The sequence below is a fragment of the Mus caroli genome, unplaced genomic scaffold (assembly GCF_978045245.1).
Source record: "Mus caroli unplaced genomic scaffold, Mus_caroli_1 scaffold_3, whole genome shotgun sequence".
Lineage (NCBI taxonomy): Eukaryota > Metazoa > Chordata > Mammalia > Rodentia > Muridae > Mus > Mus caroli.
Genome location: NW_028227258.1, coordinates 130,378,697 through 130,401,768, shown reverse-complemented (window position 1 = coordinate 130,401,768; position 23,072 = coordinate 130,378,697). Strand labels below are relative to the sequence as shown.

General features: G+C 42.3%; 1 long non-coding RNA gene across 1 annotated transcript in view; it reads right to left on the bottom strand.

The window, feature by feature from the left end:
* The window catches only part of LOC147005663 (uncharacterized), a 78,408-nt gene that overhangs the window by 25,145 nt on the left and 30,191 nt on the right, over positions 1–23,072 (bottom strand). The window contains exon 3 of the long non-coding RNA XR_015046785.1: positions 20,800–20,917. This is a non-coding gene — a long non-coding RNA (uncharacterized LOC147005663). The remainder of the gene's footprint in view (positions 1–20,799; positions 20,918–23,072) is intronic.

Genomic DNA, 23,072 nt, shown 5'->3' with positions numbered 1-23,072 from the left:
GGCCCTATCATGCCTGGCTTATTCACATGGGCTTTGGTGCTTAAGTTCAGTTCTCTGTCTTACAAACCATTGCCAGCTGAGCCATCTCCCAGCCCCTGAGCTGCCGTTTAGTCTAGCTTAGTGTTTTTCATTGCTGTTATTGTTGTTTGGGGAGCTTAGCAGCTCAGTTTTGTATTGTTGTTATAGAAAAGTGATAAAGGGAATGCTATTGGGATTGGCTTTGCCCCATGGAAATGTTCCTTCTCGTGCCATTGTCAGGGTTTAGAGACATAAGGTTCCTCAGAACTCAAGACACTTTCTAAGGCTGTCTAAGAAGATCACCGCCCATGATTCTAAGTGTAAAATTCTCCATGTATTCAGACAGCATGGTGTGAATGACTGTGCAGACTTTCGCTGTCCAGAGTGAACCAAACTGAGCATTTTAAGCCTTGTTATGCAGGGTCGGCAATGTGCTTACTTGATAGAATACTCACTGGCGTACATGACTCAGTTCAGTCCCCAGAACCACATACACCCAAAGATGAATGTCATCCTTAGTCACATAGGGACAGCCTGGGTTACATGAGACCCTAGATTTTTGTTTGTTTATTTAGTTTGGTTTGGTTTTGACTTTTGCTTTGTTTTTTTAAGGAGTTGTTTATCTTCTGAAAATTGCTGTAATCATATTCCCTCATATACTGTGGGAGAACAACAACAAAGTGGTACATTAAAAAATTTAAATGACAATGGCATATATACAAACAGGCCCCCAGAGAAGAGAACATGCAGAGAAAGAAGAGCGGGTCATCTTACACACACCCCTCCCTGAGGCACACAGGGAATTATTCAGACAGGGAAAATTTGGAGACATGAAGAAAGATAGAAGTCGTCCATCCTGGAACCAGAGGGAGCCTCTCACCAGTAAAGAGGCAAAATTTCCCCACACAGTTACCAACTGTTCAAGGCCCTTTCCCCCTCCCAGTAATAAGACTCCAGTTTTTCTCATCAGAAATCTCATGGATGGGGAAAGGATGTATACCAATCCCCTTGTGTTTCCCAGTACCTCCTGGTTTTACCTGATCAGATTCTAATTCCATGAAAGGCATCTCCAGCGCTACCTTGCTTATCTCACTTACCAAGAAGGAAAGGGGGGTGGTTCTTAGCAGCCTTTAGAGCTGTAACATGTGAGCAGCCCAGAGAAGCTTGTACAGCCCTGTGTGTGACTTTGGTCAGAGTGTCTCTCCTCAGAACCTTTGTCCTCAATCCCACATTAAAATATTCTTAGTAAGGCCTTAAGCCTTTGTTTGGCCTGAGTGAAGGTCCCCTGATGTCTAGGGGAACTCTTCAGGCTACTGTGGGGAGCAGCATGGAGCTGTTCTCTGCCCCTTCCCTGCTGACTTTACAAAGGAAGAAAACCCTCTAAGCTCATTTTGATCATTTGTATCTCACACGGGTGTAAAACCACATCCAATTTATTTCTCTCCAGGCAACCAGAGTTCAGGAGCCTTGGTCTGAATGATATTTTCACAACATTATTTCACATAAAGGGAAGTATCATAGACTGTTTTGGTCTTCAACTGGTTATTAGTAAGTTGTATGAAGAATTTGAGTTTGAAGGAGAAACAGGGCAGGGCCAAGCTTCAGAATTTTGGGTGTGGAGACAGGGGTAGAACCTGAAGGAATGGGCACAGTCAGGTTGCTGAAAAATTCCAGGGTTGCCTACCCAAATGAGCCCTACTTCACACCATATCCAATTATGACTTATTATAGAATTTTAATATAAACTATATTCCACAGCTAGATGCCCAAATCGGGAATCATGCCACAGTGTTTTCTGAAACCCAGCATCTCTCCCATGCCCTAAATATAATAAAAAATATCTTCATGAGTAGCTCTGTAGCCTTATCTATAGAGTCTGCTCTCTACAAATATACACTCATGGTCCATTCCCTGTTCCTCATGTGGTTTCCCTAAACTTTCAGATCTGTGAGCTTCCAACCTCCATGTTATGGTACCTTCTGAACAATATGGTTTCCATTCCTCTGTCACAATAGTTTCACTGTTCTCAAAATCCAGCCCATAGTGTAAATCCTCTACACATGTCCTTATTTTAGCTCCAAGACAACCTTTTTCATGTTCATAGCACTGTGAACTTAATTTTAACTCCCCCTCTCATTCATTCATTTTATCACTATCCACAGAATTCTGTTCCCCCAACATTCCTGTGTTGAAATCCTAACTTCAACAGGACCTTCAGGACAATCATTAAAGTTCAGAAAGACTTCAAGGGTGGGGTCTAACCAATAAGACCACTTTGTAAGATAAGGAAAAACAGCAAAAATCTAGCTTTCTGCACAAAAACACAGGTAAAGAAGGATACATGGAGGCATCTACCTGCCTGCAAAAGAGATTTCTGGAGTACCTGTGGAAAGGTAAGTTTCTGATATTTAAGCCATCTTCATGATGGTGCTTATGATAGGTGCCTACTACATTTAGCAAAATGTATTAAGAACTATACACATTTCAGACTCTCAGCCTTGGTTCTGGGTGTTAGTTATCTTCTCTTCCCAAAGGAAACCCTGTGAGGACCAGCTTGTACATAGCCAGACTCCTGACTTCATGGCCTCCAGGCTCCCCCAGCTACAAAATGAAAATGCTTTGCCTAAGCTACTCATTAGAGCTGGGAACTTGCCTGGTAAAGGCAGTTTCCTTTCCTTCCCCACATCACTACTCCCCTCTGAGCTGTCTGGCTGAATGCATTTATCTTCTTCTGGCCAAGAAACACAGTTCAGGATAAGGGCATGCTCCTGGCACAGCAGGAATCCTCTCTCCCCTCACCCTCCAGGTAAGAAAGATAAATGCTTTTCAGAATGACTGCTTCTCCTCCTTGGCTCACCCTGCTTTGCCATGTTCTAACAGTCCGATTCCTGTGTGCACATTTGGGAAAGAACAAGCCGGTTGTGTCTGGTTCCCATCTCTCTCCTTCCTTCTTCAGCTTTTCACAGTTGACTGCAAAAGACTGCCCAAGTTCAACAAAATCGACTTTTTCCATTTAAATAATCTAATCTTCATAAGCCTCTTACACTCACACAAAGCCCACTTAAGGCACAGCAAGATAATTAATATAGAAAATAATCTCCACGGGGGACAGTACCTGCCTTTCCACATTTTTCATCCCGAGGAACTCTCTAGAATGTGTGTCTACAGTTATGGGAAGCTTTACCAGCAAACATGAATTCTGGTTTAACAGACCTTTCCTTTCACATAGCTTACAAATTGGTCAACTTAACTGACCAAATATGAATTAAAAATGCATTAGGAGACTGTTTGCTAATATTTTTCCTGATGCTTTAGGAACCAACTGAGTTGTAAAATCAATGTATGGAGTTTATTTCTCTACCGTAGTCCTACACAGTGTATAAAACCACTGCTGTGGTAGACATTGCACTAGGAGGACAGAGCCAGGCAGCCACAGGAAAAAGAAGTTATTCCTGAAAGACCAAGTGCTACTCTTAGCATCACCAGCAGAGTCATGATTCACAGATGCTCATAAGCATGGAAGTTATGTCTCCTTGTCACCTTGACTCTAAGAATTGAGACCGTCTGAGGAACTAAAGTGAGACTGTGGTTGTTACTCTTACTACTACTACTACTACTACTACTACTAATTTTAAGAAAGAAAGAAACCAGGAGCAGAGAGATGGCTTTGTTGATAAAATGCTTACCATGGAGATCTGAGTTTGGAGCCCCAAAACACATGTAAAAAGTGAGGTACAGTAATTCATACTATAATCCTACTAATGACATGACGGGAAACAGACAGAAAGTTCCATAAAAGATCCCTGGCCAGCTATTCTGGTCTACATACATGCATACATGCAGACACACACAGAGAAATACATGCTTACATTCATGCATATATACACAGACACACAGATACACACAGAGACAGGTGCAGACACACACACACACACACATATACACACATGCATGTATTGGTAGAAAAAGATAAACTAGTGAGCCTGATGCCCCATCATAATCTCAAAAACATTTCTACTAGCCTTCTTTTGGGTGAAAACCCCTTTTCCTCCTGAAAGCTAGTACCTCTCAAATCATCACAAGGCTGGAGACCTTGCATAGAAGCTAATAGACAGCCCTCTGGAAGTGTTCACTGGGCAGAGCAGGCTTCTGAAGAAATCATGATAAGCCTCCTGTCCATCTTTGCAGATAGCATTAAATGCATAGCCACCAGGAGCAGGAACCCATCCAGTACTGAGCTCTGATTACTGGCTCATCTGATTACTGGCTCGTCCATCCACATCTCTCTGTGGATAGACGGAATCTTCCTTCCTCAGCTGAAGTTTCTCCATTTGCTATGTCCATAGATGATTCTCTCCACCCTGACCTCTTGATGACCCCTATTCTTTCCAACTACTTTCTCTAAAAATGTTCTTTCAAGGAACTTAAGTGTCTCTTCAGTTGTATGACTAGCATTGTATCTCCCATTACACTATGAGTCCCATGAAAGGAGAAAGTATCTGCTTTTTCCATTGCAGTTTCAGAACCTGAGAGATCCTAAACCATTTATATAATATTGCTGAGGGGATGAAGAATATTACAATAATGAATTAATCTCCACCCCCAACCTCCTAGTGAGTTTCCTACAATTGCATTGGCTGATAGTCTTAATTTTCTGAAATGCCAGCTTCTCAAAGCTATCATCTACTTGTACATTATTTCTTGTCCTGTCTTGTTCGGGAAAGTCTTGCTCCCTGTGTAGCTCCCATTTCCTGTGGCTTCTTCTTGAGCATGTACCAGGTAATGATCAGATGTTCATGTTGAATTTAAAACTCAACCAGGTCCTGTTGTCTAACACCACACAGCAAGAAGCCAACACTACCCCTTATAGCTCAGCCTTTGCCACACTGAGATGCAATAACTGAGAGGAAATTCAGTATATTCCCTGCTTCCTAAGTTGAGTACAGGGCTTCCTAAAATGCTGGGTCCACCCTTCTCCAGAAGCAAGCAGAGCTGTGCTGGGTTCTCAGCAGATTCAGTCAGCTCTATGGCTAACTCCAACAGGCAGTATATGCTTGTCCCGTTAGGAACTATATCTTCATAGAATTTGAAAAAAAAATGTGTAAAAGGTAAAAAAGAAAAGTCAAGCCAACCCAGGTTTTTTATCTCACCCCCACTGTAGAAGAGAAATCCTGCTGGGCCAGCTGACTCCATAAAGGGCTCTCTACTTCTTACAGGCCAACTCCATCGTCTTTCCAAAAGCCTGCAGGACAGTGGAGGACAGTGACAGTCATGTCTTCCCATTTATTTCCCAACTGCAGTTCACCTTTGGGACAAGACCCATACCCTTCATCACCCATTAGCCTGACTACTAGATGAGTTTTAAACAGCATAGTAAGGGGAAGATCATGATGGATTAAACAGTTTGGATCCCCAGAAGCTCAGGCAGTAAGCATATTTTATAACTCAATCAACAAATACCTACAGGCAGCATTTTGTCCTATATCATTATTTATGATGAGGGAGCCAGAGGCAAAATGCATGAAGTTTGTGAACCAGAAAAGGTTCTGTTTAATATCCCAGAAAGAAGCAATATCACGCCAGCTTTGAAAATAGTATTGTTCTCTTCCAGCTTCGGACTCAAGATACATCATCAGAGTTAGAACAAGGCAACCAGGCTTCTTCTTTGGATGTCTGAAAGTTAACGCAGTGTTTGTTGGATGGACCACAAGTCTGTGTCTAGGTGTTAATGCTGAGAGTCCTCAAAGGCTCCATATAGAGGTCATCAAAGCAAAAGAAATTAGGCAAATGCAGAATGAAAGGTACTGAATGTTTTCTCTCCGACATGAAAACTAAAAAACAACCAAAGCAAACAAATTGTTCAACAGAGGCTCAACAATAGAGGACAGGCATTTAAGGAAGGAAAAGTCAAATCCAGGCTCTGAAGCCTGGTGCTCAGCCTGGGCAGCAAGCACTTGTAGACCTTCTCTGTTACTGTGATTTGGTATGGAAAAGGCTGAGCTATAGCTTTCCTGGATTGCTATGGGGTGTTAGAATGCAGGGCACGACTGAGTAGTAAGTGCAACACGGGCAAAAACTGAAGGTTTTCTAACATGAGCAAAACAATGAGCCATGGTAGATGGCTTCTGCCAAGAGAGTGTGAGACCTGTCTTTATCCCTGTGAAAGTTTGTATGTGCTTGGTCCAGGGAATGGCACTATTAGAAGGTATGGCCCTATTGAAGTAGGTATGTTCCTGTGGGTGTGGGCTTTAATACCCTCCTCCTAGCTGACTGGAAGCCATTATTCTGCTAGCAGCCTTCAGATAAAGATGTAGAACTCTCAGCTCCTGGTGCACCATGACTTCCTGGATGCTGCCATGTTCCTGCCTTGGTGATAATGGACGGAACCTGACAACCTGTAAGAGCCCCAATTATATGTTGTCCTTAAAAGAGTTGACTTGGGAGTTGAAGGGGTCTGCAACCCTATAGGAGTAACAACAATATGAACTAACCAGTATCCCCAGAGCTCCTGTCTCTAGCTGCATATGGGGCAGAAGATGGCCTAGTCAGCCATCATTGAGAGGAGAGGCCCTTGGTCTTATGAAGATTATATGCCCCAGTACAGGGGAATGCCAGGGCCAGGAATCAGAAGTGGGTGGGTTGGGGAGCAGGGCAGGGGAGGCTATAGGAAACTTTTGGGATAGCATTTGAAATGTAAATGAAGAAAATATCTAATTTAAAAAAAAAGAGTTGCCTTGGTCATGGTGTCTGTTCTCAGCAGTAAAACCCTAAGACAGTCCCCAAGACCTCTTGGTACTTTGAAAAAAAGACTTAGTTGTAGCAGCTAGGTAATGAGGAGGAGGGGAGAGAGGAGAAGAAAGGAAGCCCAGAACAAGGGTGGAGGCTATCAATGGATATTATCATGCTTGCATGGAAATGTCACAGGAAATCCCACTAAGTTATACCGTCAAAATATGTTTTTTCCACAAAGCATCTGGTAGTTCATGTCAACAGACTGAGTGGCTTAAATAACAGAAAGTTGCATTCCCACAGTCTGGAGGCTGATGTCATGATAAGGTTGACAGGTTTGATTTCTCTCAAGGCTGTACAAATAACTGCTTACCTCTCTATGCCTTTACTTGGGCGTGTCCAGGTCTATGTTAGCCTCCTTTCCTTTGTAGGGGGCACCAGTTGTATTCATATTGGATCGAATCTGGCATATATGACCTCATAGTACCATGATTTTCTCCCTGTCTTAGAGCAGGAGGGAGAGTGCTAAGGTGGTGAAAGCTATGCCTCAGAAAATGAATTTGAAAGGATTAGGGGCAACAGAAATCAGCCCAGGCATTCATTCTCTCTCTCTCTCTCTCTCTCTCTCTCTCTCTCTCTCTCTCTCTCTCTCTCTCTCTCTCTCTCTCTCTCTGGTGATCCTCAGGAATCTGCCTGTCTCTCCCTTAGAGTTCCAGAATTATAAGCCATTATGCCTGTCTTTTTACATGGGTTCTAGAAATTAAACTCAGGTACTTGATTTCATAGCATAGCAAACATAGTACTTATTGATTCATCTGCCATGGTTCTTCAATGGTTCTAGAGATTGGAAGACTGAAATTCAGCTGGCTTGGGGCCACCTTCCATCTGTAGGCTCTAGACCAGGGCCAGTTTACTTCCTCTTCCACTTTCTGTTGGCTGAGGCCATTTCCTGATTTGTAGTCAGAAAACTCTTGTTTCCAACTAATCAATAATGCTGCCTCCTTCTCTTCTCCTCTCCTTTGGGCCTCCTCTGCCTGCCTCTAGTAAAGACATGTTGCTGATCTAGAGCCTGTCTAGATAGGCCAGAACTATTTCCTTATCTCAAAATTCAAAACTATAACTGCTAAAGACCTTTTTCTGAGAAAGAAAATATCACATCTTGGAAATGAGCACACAGACATATCTTTGGGATCTTGTAGACTTACCATTTCAACTTACTGCTGAAAACAATGTCGTTAATCTTTAGATCCTCATGTAGGCTTAGAGTTTTTTCAAACCTACCTTTAATAAGGACTCTTAAATGCTTTTAACCTTCCTTCTAGCCCACCACCTACCAGAAGTAGCAGAAAGGAAACATTACTAGAGCACAGAGGATTTGGACCTCTTTAGAAATAGTTCTTTGGATAAAACCCAGTCTCCATTGTCAGGATACTACAGTTCAGTTCACATGAATCAGCTTGATCTACTTGCAAACACCATTCCTGAGTCAGCAATGGCAGGTCAATCCAGAGGAAACCTCGAGGCTCTGCCAGTTGGCCCGAGTCCGAGGTGTCAAAAAGCCACTGGAACACCATCAGAAGCTTTTTGGTACATTTCTCTCTATGAAGTCATGATGATAAAATGACCAGCAAAGAATGGTAAGGTGGATCAATACAACACAGCATCATCCACTGTCTGTTGGGTTATATTTATACTCTTTGCAAACATCATGTGTTCTCTCAAGTGTCCACTCTAGCAAAATGTCGCATTCTCTTTTTCCAGGCTGCTTCCAGAGAGAGACCACATGTCTGTTTTCAGCAAAATATCTTCAAACATGTCTGCTTCAGCGAAACCAACCTCTCATATTCTCATTCTCATTACACACACACACACACACACACACACACACACACACACTCAGGCTTAGATTTTTCAAAACCTACTTTTAATAAGGTTCTTAACTTCTTCATCCTCCCTTCTAGCACACCACCCACCAGAGGCAGTAGAAAGGAAAGGTTAATAGAGCAAAGGAGGGTGTGGACCTGTTCAGAAACAGTTCTTTAGAGCAAATTTCATCTGCATTGTCAGGATGTCAGCAGTTCAGTTCACAGGAATTAGCAGTGGCAACTCCATCCACTCTTAAATACCATTTATAAATCAGCAATGGTACGTCCATCCAGAAGAAAGGAAGCTTCAAGAAGCCTCCAGATCATTACCACTTCTTTGGTGTGCTTCTCTCTATGAAGTCATGACAAATGATGACCAGCAAAGAATGGTAAGGCCAACCAATACCATAAAGCATTGTCAGCAAAGACCATAATCCACAAAGAATGGTAATGTGTACCAATGCAACGCAGTCCCGTCCACTGTCTGTTGGGTTATATTTATACCCCCTCTGTACATCACATGTTCTCTCAAGCATACACTCTAACAAAACATCACATGACCTTTTCCCAGGCTGCTTCCAGCAAAACATCATGTGTCTGTTCTCGACAAAACATCCTCCCACATGTTTGCTTCACCAAAAACATCCTCTCATAAGACAGTTTTCAGAAAAACTTCACACGAAAAAAACTGAGTCTCCAAAGAAACCAGAAATTTCTACTTTATACTCCCAAGATCTTCCTTTGCCTACTAGTACAGTCTTTCTTTAGATCCTCCCAGTGACTGACAATACCTTACTGTATAGAATCTACTTTTACGTCTTCCACGTATCTGACAATGCTGTGTACATATGGAGTCTATCCATACATCTTCCCAATGTCTATCAATACTTCCCAAACACAGACGTTCCACCAATATTTATGAGGTGAGTAACTGTGAAGATCGTGTGTGAGTTCTGTCTTAGCCACGATGCTTGATGACTGATTAAACACAATGCTCACCTGAACAGTGTGATGATGACTTGGTCATATCTCAGATAAAGCTTCTCATCATAACTTACGCAAACAGAAAGGAAAGTAGTGGATGCACTTCTGATATAAATCTCCAAGCTGGATGAATTACTTATTGTCAGCTGTTATATCCTTTTAGATTCTTTATTTAGATACTTTTCACTTTTTAATCAAAGAGAATTTTTGTGTGAGTTTCAATTAAGGCTTATCTCTCTGTTTCGCAATATCCTAAATACATCAATGTCAGAAATGATAAAATGTCTGATGGCACTATTCTTACACAAAACAAAATAAAATTGGCTCATAGTATCTTTTAATTCTACCCATTTATAAATATTTGTTGAAAAGCATCAGATTTGTATATTCCCAGTAGTGAGTAGGGAGCCTTAATTATTTAAAATATGGCATAAATTTACATAAAATCATCATTTGTCTTATGGGCAAATACTGCAAACAGCATGCAATTCAATGTCTAGAAAAAAATAAATTAACTCAAGTATTAATTTTACAGTTATATTTCTGCCACATTTTTGAGATCTTTAGCACAGTTTAAATAATACTTCATGAGTGGACAACACTTTATACTCTTCAAACTGCTTTGCTGTGTTCCCTGTCCCATTGAATTACACAAAATCTATGATGCAAGTGTGGCTTGTATACCCAAAGGTCACATTCTGAAAAAGTTGTCCTCAGTGTGATATGGAGATGTTTGACTTTTTTAGGAGGTAGAGTCTAGGAATGTGGGCACCATTTTCTGAAAGGATTGTTGCTGGGATTACACAGTGTATCTGTTCTCCCAAAAGCAGGTTGTTATAAACCAAAACCAACTCACAGTACCAGCCCCTCTGAATCCAGTCATATTCCTTCCCACCAGAAAGCCCACTTCAAATGATGGGTACCATACTGCTTGATATACAAACACATCTCTTTCTTTATACTTTAATTTAGCACCAAATATTCTGTTATAGCAACACAGACTCACAAGAGCTAAGTGAGGCTTGCCCTATTTTAATCCAATCAGAAATTTTTCTGAATATGCTCTGTTAGTGATCAATAAAACTCCTCTCCCTGAGAATAATCATTCATCAGGAACTATAAAGATAAAGAGCTTTTAATTTTCTTTTTCTACAAAGCTTGTTAAATTCCAAGGTCTCTCTGTTTGTCCTAAGATAATAAGACAGGTTCGTTTTTAAAAGGCGATGGGAAAGCTGTATCATTGGAATTCCTGAAAAATGATTTTGAGGGTTAGAAAATGCCCAAGATGTTCTCCAATGTTAGATTTGGTTCACTGTCATGTGGGGTCAAGTGACTTTACCAAGGTCATAAGGTCAAGACTAGACTACTAGTGCCCCATTTCAAATGCTGCAAGTACTTGACCAAAGTTGGAATCCAGGGTGGTAGACTTAGAGCTATGCATACCCAGTGTACATCACAGTCGCCAGACAGTCTGACCTCATAGCTAACGTATATCCGGGGTGATGGGGAAGCCCTGTGACCTGCTGGAGTAGCCTCTGCTTATGACCAGAACTGCTTTTAGCATCTCCTCTGGTCAGTGCTCTTTTTAGTTGCCTTGGTCATGTTTACATCACTGGAATCAACAAACACTACAAACTGGAATCTTATGCAAGGAGCGGGGTTAGTTGGATGTTTCACATAAGCCAGAGTGCTGCTGCTATAGCCAGCCCTTTATAAGAGCTATATCCATGGTTGATTTCCCAGAGCAATGGCGTAACTATGGTTTCCTTCTGTAAGTTGAACCCCGAGAGGTAAATAATTATAATAAATGTAGCTACTTTTTGTCTCCTTGCCAGATGCCAGACTGGCATTAAAAGATACCTGTTAACCCTTTAGAAGTTCTTACTACCTAATCTATCAACAATCAACCTGAAGCTCAGATGTGACATGTCATTTGTGAGCCTTTGCTGGTCCCTAAGGGGAAAGGCAGAATCAAGCACCAGCTCTTCCCCCAACGCCAGCTCTGTATCATGCTACTTCTGAACATAGCTCTATTTACTGGTGAATGCTACAGAGTTTGGTTTGTAATCACAGGCCTGTGCCTTGTCTTAGTTATTTTCCTGTTGTCCTGATAAAATATCCTGACAAAAACAACTTAAAGAAGAAAGTTTTTACTTAGCTCACAATTCCAAATCACATTGGATCACAGCTTAGAAGTCACAGTGGCAGTAGCTCAGGGTAACAGTTTAACTGGGGACTTCAGGTATGCAGTCAGGAAGCAGAGGGCAATGAATAATTGTGTGTAGCTAGCTTACACCATTTTATGCTAGGATGTAACCTCATGGCACAGTCTGGCCCACATTTAATGTGAGTCCTTCCACTTCAATTACCCTAATTAAGATAACTCCTCATAGGCATGCCCAGAGGCTAACAGAATCCAAATAATTCCTCACAGTGAACCTGGAGGCAGGTATCCCAGGTGATTCTAGAACCTGTGGAGAAATAGTTGAGACCAAGAGTCATAGCCTATATGCCAGGAAGCAGAGCTGGCTTTATGTACACTGGATGAGCATATTAATATCACCAACCCTGGGAGTTATATTCTTTGAAATACCCAGAATTCTGGGTGCTGAGTATCTGGGTGCTTGCTGAATATCTTCTAGGCCCCTCGATTCTGCTGGGGCACACACAAGCATAGATCTTGCAGAGTTGGTGTCATGATCATCTGTCCTTGCATGGGACCTGAATGGGCATTCAAGACTGTGGAATGATTTGCTTTCTGTTGCAACGCTTGGAACTGTGAGTAGAAGGAAACGTGCTGTCTGTTCCCTGGCCACAGCCTGTTCTGTTCATCCAAGGTCTCTCTTCCCAAGCCTCTCACAGTCTTTCTGTGAACTTATCGCAGCCAACCAGGGTGTCGTTGGGGAAAGTAACTAAGCTAACTTGGCATCTTTTGCTTTTTATTTTCCATGTCACAAATGGATCCAATAGACCCGTACAAGTGGTAACAACAAAAGGTTCCGGAGCTCAGTGAGGAACATCGCTGGACTGAGGTACCACAAGCAGCCCACTTCCATGACTGAATCCTCCACAGACCTGCATGGTTGTTATTCTCATGCCTTTCTTTTGTACTTGGTTTCACCATAAAGCAATTTATTTCTCTTACTCATGTGGATGGAAAATTTTCATGCTTCGGCTGTGAATGGGGGTGGTGTTAGAATGCAGAAGCTCCTCGATGAATCTAAGACCCAACTGTCTTCTCTGAGCCCTCAGCATCTCATACTGGTAAGCCAAATGTGCAGTACTGGGTCTTCCTGTCTCCACATGTGAGCCTACCATGTCCTTTGAGCAACTTCTGAAATGATGCTGTGTGAACCAGGCTCTACCACAGCTCCAGCCACTGAACTCTGGACCCAACCAATGAGTTTTAGCAATATCTTCTTCCACATTCTCTGAACTACATGCAATATTGTGTCTTTAGATTTTTCCCTAACCTTGTGAAACATGTGGATAACAGCTCATGACCCCTGGTCCTTATGTGGCCATCCAGCCTTTTTGTTTTTGTTTTTTGTTTTGGTTTTTTTGTTTTTTGGGGTTTTTTTTTGTTTTGTTTTGTTTTTTCAAGACAGGGTTTCTCTGTGTAGCTCTGGCTGTCCTGAAACTCACTCTGTAGACCAGGCTGTCCTCGAAATCAGAAATCCACCTGCCTCTGCCTCCCAGGTGCTGGGATTAAAGGCTTGTGCCACTACGCCTGGCTGTGGCCATCCATCCTTGGGTCATACCATAAGCTACAATACCAAAATACTTCATTAGCTTTGTCATCCCTCCTCTCTCAGATAAGATGATGCTCATATCATCAGCTACTGTGGGAACCAAGGAGCTGTACTTGCTGTGTTGCCTTTTGAATTAAAACTATGCTTTGACCACAATCAGAGAAGAGCAGATCGAACACTGATGTTCAACTCTTTCTGCTTCCTGACTTTAGATGCAATGTGACCAGTTGCCTCAAACTCCTACGGACAGGACTTCCTGACCATGATGCACTGCATTTCCTAACTGTGAACCACCACCACCTCCACTATCACCACCACCATCACCACCACCGCTGCCACCTTTGCTTTTGTCTAGTATTTTGCCACCACAACAAGAAAGGGGAAAATATATAATTTCCCTCTCTATCCTCTTAGGGAAAGTATAAGACATGTTTGAGGGAGAAGGGAAGATATTAGATTCAAATATCCAAATTTGGACCCGTACCCCTGAGACATAAAATCCAAGGACAGCTGGAACCTTCTATCCAGACAGTATCTGAAATGCTGTATTTGCTTCTAAGGAGGAGACAGTGTCTTAGATGGAGAATAAAAGATCTGTCAACCTAAGAAATCCTGGCTTTGCCTGAGCACAAGAACAGAAGACAGACCCAAGAAGAAGGGCATCTCAGGCGTCATCTAGAAGAAAAGAATGGTTTGGCTCATTTCCTGACTTCAAGAAACACGAAATCCCATCAGCCTAAAGAAACATTAGAAGTTGATGATGCAGAAATAAGTAGCTTGTGTGAGATGCATTTGCGACTTATGGCAAGCAGCTATTAGAATGGGATGCTCTCTGGTGGATAAGACCAGACTGGGCTGCATTGCTGCCAGCCAAACATGGCTCCCGAAAATTGACAATTGTGCTCAAATGAGAAGCAATTATTGTTACCTCTGCTGTTCTACTCTTCCCAATGGGAAGGTGGCAGCTCCTCATTTGCAAAAGACTATTAGAAAAAGCAGACATGTGTCTGTGTTCTTTTAAAGATGTCTTTTTGTCTGTGCGACATTCCCTGAATAGTGTTGAATTATTTATTCACGCACTCATTCAGCAACAGTAATTGAGTGTTGCTCATTGCCAGTACCAGACAAAGTTCTCAGCCCAGAAGTTCAAAGACAAATAAGACCTTTGTCACTAAAAAGCTAATATTCTAAGATGAATAAAATAATAAACAATTAATTAATTTCGAAGCAAGAGAGTAAAAATGAGACTAGTCTCATAACACTTTTCTTCCAGTGGGATAGAATAAATGTCCAAAAGATCAGGCTCCTGGGGCACCCCTTGTCATAGCAACCCTAACAACAGAGAGCCAGCTGAGATGCTGGTTTTCTAGGGCACAGTTAGGGAGGGAAAGACATGTTGTAGAGAACCTCATATCTTCTGTGGGCTCAAGGAATAGAGGGGGGTGGGAGCAGGGAAGAGACAAGGATCAGTTAACTTCCAGTCAAACCCAGTGCAAGTTGTAAGAGGGACAGCCCTGACAGCACGCCTTTAATCTGTGTATGGGTATGGTGTGTGGAGTCTCAGTACATCCCCCTATCTGAGCATGGCTCCTACCTTGAAATATAGTGAGCTTTTGTTCCTGTGCTGGTTGTGCTGTTGGCGGAGAGAAGAGAGATGGGCATGCACTATTTTTAACCATTTTCCATATCGGTGCTTCCATTCTCAGAGATGTCAGGGTTTCAAAAGACCTTCAAGATAATTCAATTCAGTCTCCTTATTTCATAGATGAGAAAACAGCTTTGCAAAGGTTAAGGTTAAATGACTTCAGTGTGCATAAATAGCAAAACCCCAAGAATTCATTCTTGAGCTTTTCCAATTCTTATCCATGAGAATGTCAGGAACCAGCCTAACCTCCACGTTCATTGCCTCTCAGTGTGACACCCTCTCTCATTCTCTCTCCTCTCTCTCCACCCACAAATCTCTCATCTTGCCTCCTTCTTTGTTCTAGGGTTGTACCCTTCACCCTCCTAGACCCCTGTGATCTATGAACAACATTAAAATAAGTCTTCACTCAAAACTGTTAAGTCTATCAGTTTCGTCAGCACAGTGTGGCTACATATACATCTGCTGTCATAGCATGGCATCTGCTTTCCTATAAACAATAAACAATTGCATAGAATTTAACTATTCTGCATAATTTTGAGAGAAAAAAACCTGCAAAAGATTTCTGTACCGTTCTCAGCAGACACGGGCCTCCTTGGCCCTCAAGACATCCAAACTTAGTCAAGTTCACAGCATTGTATTTTTCTCTTTAAATGCTTATTTATGTTTTCTTTTTGGTTTTGTTTTGTAAACTGTATTTTAAAGGATGATTCAGACAATGGAAAAATTCAGCCAGACTGGCTTCCTTTGACAGATCTCATATCAGAATAATATTCAATAATAGTCTGAAAGAAACCTTTTGGGAATTATGTAAAACTATCCTTGCTTCACTCCAGAGAAAAAGCAAAACTGGGCAGAGCGTCTGTGCTGACCTTGAGGCACTTTTCTATAGGTTTGACAATCAAACCCCCATGGCCATGTGATCTCAGGTTGACGAGCTCTCCAAGTTTTTGTATGTAGCTTGTATTATTTCCTCATGTTCTTTACTACAAGGGATCAAAGACCACAGAAACAAGAGGCAAAGAGTGAGTGAATATATGTAGACTTGGGCTCACCTGACAGAGATGGCTCTCAGAGGGCCAGCACTGAAAGTGGGATCCCCTGGGACTGTTCTTCTGCAAAGCATGTCTCTAGGGACAACAGTGTTGCCAGGAACATCTTAGCCAGGCTGACATCAGGAGCAAGAACCAAAGTAGGGGGAAATACATGGATGTTACTTTCAGGCCAACCGCAGATGTCTCAGATGAGTAGATGTAACCCCAAGGATGTGTGCTCCTGAAGCCCTCAGTTCCTGAATGCTCTTTGAGGAGGATGCTCAGAGCTCTCTGCAATAATTCATAACATGGAGTTCTTCAGGCTTTCCTTAGGCCACCAGCATCAGGGAACAGTGTAACACAGAGGCCATTATCTTAAAAATGCAATTTCTAAAATTCTCAGTGAGAAACTCATCTTATTCCCTGAGCCATATTAAAGCTTAAATTTAAATTTTATCCGGAGCCCAGACCTGTATTAACTTATCAATACTTCCAGGTCACTCACACCAAGACTTGAGTTAACACAAATATGTGAGCCTGTAAAATACACAGCTGAATAGAGAGTGCTGATTATCATACCTGATAAAATATGGAGTACTTAGTGTATTTGTGGGAAATGAGAATGTGAATATGGGCAGTAGTGAAAAAAGGGTGGGGGGGCTAAGGGATTAGGAAACAATGATACAAACTGGAAAATGTCTTTAAACACTATAGAAAAAATTTGGAAATAGTCTTCTCCCCCTTGTATCCTGTCTCTATTCTAGGGCATCAGTGAGCATCACTGATTTCTTTGTTTATTTACATTGGTCTGCCCTACTATGTGGTCAACAATATGAACACAGAGCCTACATTCAACATTTTTGTTTCTTCAGTGGTTGATACTAGTGGATATTATTGATAATGGAGAAATTCTAAACAATAATTTGATTAAAATCAAAAGTGAATGAAATGTCTGAATGTCTGGGAGAAGGATGTGCCCCGGTGTAGAGGGTGTAGAGCATCTGCAAGCATGCATTGAGGCCCCATATTCTATCCCTAACACCATTAAAAGAATAAGTGTGTTTGAATATCTTACTGAATTTAAGTGCTTATACTGAGATAAAGTTCCCCCACAGTGCTGTATATCAGTAAGCCTCAAAAACAAATGTCCTTGACCTCAAATTAACTCTGTAGACATGCATAGTTAATTGTACAGGATGGACATCCAGAGTCCTCACTATGAATGACACGTGATTACTATCTCCTATATCTACATCATACTCATATATACATACATACATACATACATATATACATACATGCATAATACATACAAGTATACACACACACATCAGCAATTGGAGCTGATAGGTTCTGCTGTGTGGCTCATGTTTCCCACCTCCTGGATGACAACCAACAGGTAGATTCCAATGCAGCTAACCCATATGACATCGCACATACAGTGGCCCAGCATGCCCTGTCACAGGACTCTAGCCATAGGCACAGACCATAGAGATGCTCCTCATAGGGAATGTTTAACACCCAACTCAGACAAAAGTAAACTAAGTTCAACACCATATTTACCACATTTGCAAATTTTGGGCTCTTACTGATGAGCCCTAAAAATATAATAATTGAGCCACCTTCAGGGCATTTGTTTCACTAAGAGCTTTCCTGGGTGCTGCTAAGTAAAAATGTAGCTTCAAGTTTCCAGACTTTATGAATGACTCTCACAAAGGATCAATGTGTATGCACAGACCATGCTGGAAAAAGCTGGTTCCAAGTGTTGACCACATGTCTGTCCAGTTCCAAGAGCGTCTGCTGTCTCCTTTATCAAGGCTTTTGGGGGATCTGTTTGGATAACTTACAACAAATGGCTGTACTAAACATTGCCAACTTGCAGCATGAGATCATCCTGGGGTGGATGCAGGAAAATTAACAGCCCTTGGCTGCAACGATCTCATCAATGTTATGGACTGGAAGTTGATAACACTACTGGGGTGGTCGTGTTATGTTCCATGAGATATTTGGTGCGAATGTGTTCAAAGTAAACAACAGTAGGAGAGAAACAAGGCACGTGGGAAAACGCCAGGGGCTTCCTTTGGTGCTGCCTCTAATCACAAAAGGCCACAAGCCCATCAAGAGGAAAAACAAACAAACCTGCCAGTCCATAAAAGATAACCAGCATATAAAGTTTGCAAGACCAAGGGGTCTCTCTTCCCAATGATGGCCGACTAGGCCATCTTCTGATACATACGCAGCTAGAGACACGAGCTCTGGGAGTACTGGTTAGTTCATATTGTTGTTCCACCTATAGGGTTGCAGACCCCTTCAGCTCCTTGGGTACTTTATATGCCTCAGTATGGGGGAATGCCAGGGCCAAGAAGTGGGAGTGGGTGGGTAGGGGAGTGAGGGGGAGGGTCTGGGGGACTTTGGGGATAGCATTTGAAATGTAAATGAAGAAAATATCTAATTTTAAAAAAAATTTTAAAAAATTAAAAAAAATTAAACCACTTTAGGACAGTTTAAAAAAAAAAAAAAAAGATAACCAGCAACCTGAAGGCATGATGGCCACTAGTGATCTAGGAATCCAGACTGTAGAAATGGAACTCTGTGTGTGTGTGCGCGCGCGCGTGCGTGTGCGTGTGCGTGTGTGTGTGTGTCTGTCTGTCTGTCTGTCTGTCTGTCTGTCTGTTACTAGATGTCACAGTTGATGCTACATACATTCTCATCTATGGAAACAATGCCCACTGATGATTTGACCGTAGCCTTCAGCTCCTCAAGAAACCCATCCATAGGACAAACTCCTTTCATTTGTCCAAAATGTGGCACCTTCCCAGTATTCTTTCTGGTATCAACTAGAACACACTGTTTCATCTTCACAGTTAGTTTTTTTTTTTCAAGCAAGGGAGTGAAAATTTAACTCTTGAAAGGGAAGCAAACACTTAGGACAGAAGCCCAGAAATATAGGTCCTGGGTCTGGGCCCTGGGAATTCCTCGGCTCTTCATGCTTTACTCAGAGCAGGCTTCTGCACAGCACACAGTCACTTGAATCATTAAACACACAAGAAAATAATAACACTCAGATAGAGTACTTCCCATCACTGCCTGCTACACAGCAGGGAGGGGCTGTGTGTCATTGTTTTTGTGCTATGGGTGGGTATGAGTCACCTTCAGATTAGAAATGAAGATCATGCACTAAAGTGACTTAAAGGCCACCGTGCATCATTTATGAGGCTGCCAACTGACATTTTCACGTCATCGGAACAAGATGCAAAGGAGTGAAGTCAAAGCATGAAATTGCATCTACTTCACAGGCACAGCATGTTTGATAAATTCTTCTCACATCTACTACCCCAAAATGTACTAATTTCCAGTTATACTCTAAGTATCACTACCAAGTAGTGGTATTTTATTCCTTTTCTTGGTAAGATACATCCAGGTACATCCAGGCTTGTTGCCTACGGCCCAGGCATCTCAGGCTGTGAATACGGTGTAACATCAACCAATTCAGAAACTTGGTGAAAATGTTAGGAGGTGTTTGTGGGATTTTCTTTGGTTTGGTTGGTTGGTTGGTGGTGGTAGGGTTCTTTATTATGGTTTTTCTAAGTCAGTTGTGCAACTCTAAGCCAACAACTGTAAGGGAAGCATGTGCCTGGAATGAGGTTTGGAAGATAGTGCCCGATGGGAGGTAGGACCTGCTTCAGGAAGGACGCCAAGACAGTGGCTACCAGCCAATTCTACCTAGCTTGTCTCTCCAATTTTAACTTTTCCTTCTTGGGCAGCTGTGACTTTCTGTAACATGTCAGATGTCATGCATGGCCTTCTTCATGAAGAACTCAGAGAGAACCCTACAATGGAATTATTTCATGGGAACTGTAAAGCCCTCATCAGTCACTGGACAAGGGTGATGACATGTTTCTACCGTGCACTAACGCATTTGGAAATTCTTCCTGGAGCTCCATGTGGGGAAGAGCAATGAAATCAGAGGAGTTCTATAGATATGAAGATCCAGCATGACACTAGATACACAGGGCAGCGCTCTTTCTCCCAATCCCAACATGCTCAGCTGGACACTGGGAAAACCTCAGCCCAGAGGTTTGGCTGATGCCACTCAATGCCACAGTCAAACCAAGAAGCTACAGCTAAGAGTAGCCATCTCTTGGGACTGCTAGTGTAGTGCTGTTTGCCTTTATCCATTCACATCACCTGTAGATTCTCTTTTGACAACCATGAAAGGGGACTAAATATTGAAAAGGAATGGGGGCAGCATGCCAAACTTCTCACATTAACATTGTAAATCTCTTCAGTGCAGACCACCACTAACCAAAGGTAGATGAAAAATTATTCCTCTAAAACCCCAAAATCTCAGACTCTAGGAGCAGTTTGCACAAGAACTCTAAGTAAACAGAGAAGACCATCCTGAGAGAATTACCTAGATGCATAATCTTTGATGTGATAAGCTGGAAAATAAGAATTACTGCATGCCTCCACTGTGCTATCAAAGATGAGACATATGGGCTGCCCATACTGTCAGCAAGAGACTGGTTAGCGCAACTCTGTCCCCTAACAATGGCAGGCTATTGATGTGTGCACAGGCAGCTCACATCTAACTTCTGGTTGGCACTACATACATTGGGTGAGTTCTCAAGGTAGACTCCAATGTCAGTAGCTGAGGATCAATTCACTTGTCCTATTTACTTGGCAGTGCCAATTTGGCTTAGTCAGGGTTTCTATTCCTGCAAAACATCATGACCAAGAAGCAAGTTGGGGAGGAAAGGGTTTATTTGGCTTACACTTCCATGCTGCTGTTCATCACCAAGGAAGTCAGGACTGGAACTCAAGCAGGTCTGGGAGCAGGAGCTGATGCAGGCCATGGAGGGATGCTCCTTACTGGTTTAGTCATCTGGGAGCCTGAATCAGACAGTTTATAAGTAGTGCACATTCCTTCTAGCTAAGAAAATCAAAGTCCCCATTTTTAACTCTTGCTTTCTTTGTCTCCAAGGACTGGTCTTTAGCCTCCCTCAGAAGACAACTGGCCCCTGTGGGGATGCTGGGCTCCTGTATTACTTTTTACTCCATGGTCTGCCTCGGCTTAAAGAAGTAAACACTCAGGAAGGGGTACTTAGGTTTCTCTCTAGAAGAAGGAATCTGCTGCTTGGCAGACCTAAGCTGGGGTCCTGGACAGTGCAGATGTTAAGTGAGACGCCTTAACATCGTAGCAAGTGTCTCACTCAACTACCTGAGGGAGTCTTTATAAGGACCAAATATGAAAGTAACTTTTTCTTCATATGTGATACACCATGGACACATTGCTCACTGCAGTATGAACAGCTAACAAGACAGGCAGCATGCTGACTAGAAGTACCTGTCACTTTGACATGTCAGGTAAAGAGCAAATGGCCAGTAACATTGTATAGATTTGGAAAACATAGGCTTTTATAGTGAAAAATATAATATATCCATTTACTTATGACAGTGAAAAGTGTACCTTTTGTAATGTGTGCTTGGCTTCAAGGTGTTCTAATTCGGTAGAGCTAAGGTGCCACAAAGGCAGAAATGTCAAATGTATAATGCACAGCTCCTAACGGGCACTATACATACCTCCAGACAGCATTCCTTCCTTGCAAAGTCTGACACATTTTTGGTATACAATGTAATATTCTGTGTATATATGTGTGTAATCTCAAAACTGGATAATCTAGATATCTATCACCTCAAACAGATCTCACTTCTTTTCACTGACAACATTCTAATCCCTTCTAATGGCTATTTAAAAACACAATGAATGTTGTGAGGTACAGTTACCTTCCTGTGTGCTGGAACACTAGATGGTATTCCTTCTGTCCCCTACACCCCATGCCCATGAACTACATACTCCATCACTCACTCCCTACTCCTCCCGGCCTCTGCTGTTCCATCTCCCTTCTCCAATTCTGAGGTTTGTATGCGAGGCTCACATATGATTGAGAGGATGAAGCTGTTCTCTTTCTGAGGTATTTTGCTTGACGTAATAATGTCCTCTAGCCCCACATTGTCACAAGTGTGTGTGTGTGTGTGTGTATGTATGTATGTGTTATTTTCTTTCATATGATCAACAGTGTGTTGTGTGTGTCTATATCTGCCTTATAGGAAAGGGTCAGTATTGGTCACTACCTCCTTCACCTTTTTTCCTCTTATGCAGCCCCAGGTTTCCGTTGGTTAACTGTGTTTTTCTCGGTTTTGATCTAACATTTCAGCCTTCCAGTGAAACAGTGCTCAGCTTTGATGATGTAACACTATTTCAATCTAATTTCAGATGTTTTTTAGCCACAGGCATTTTTTCCCAAAACAGAACACAGAGCACATTTGGCCAACATAGCAATGACCCTCAGAGTTAGTTCACTGGAAGTAAGAGTGGTATGTGATGGTGGTCACAGCAGTGGGTGTGGCCACAGCTGGTATCCTGTCCTTCAGGATAAAGGACAGAGGAGCTAAACATTCTGCTGAGAGAAGGGTGCTCTTTCCATCATGCCCCAAACCCCATTAGTACCATCAGAGGATGAGACTAGAGCTCTTCCTGCCCCTCCTCATTCTGGCAGGTCTGTATATGAGGTAAATGAGTCACTCCTTGCAGCACCTCCCACACAGTGCAGTCCTCCTGCTGTACTCTAGTGGGGGGAAGTTTCAGTATGAGATGATGGTTATATATGTAAGGTCAGAGAGCACCTCGAAGACTCTAGCAGCCTCAGAATTTTGAAAACCATAGCAAAGCCAACCTCTCTGAGGCTGAGAAAAACCCTGGATTTTCCCAAGGTTTGCTGAGATCCAAGGTTGAGTCTGTGAGACATGGACATGGAGAATCCATCCTACTATTATCAGATATGTTGCTCTGAGTCTCTCGTGTGTCAAGCTGGGTCAGTCAGAGTGAACAAGCACTCTCCCATACTGCAGAGAATCTAAAACTCCTTTTAATAAAGAAAAGGTTGGGGTAAAATTTCAGCACACATTATTAGTTGAAGCCTAGAGAGTCAATACTTTGTACTCTGTGAGCTGTAAGATCTCTGTTTTGAGAACTCAGCTTCATCAC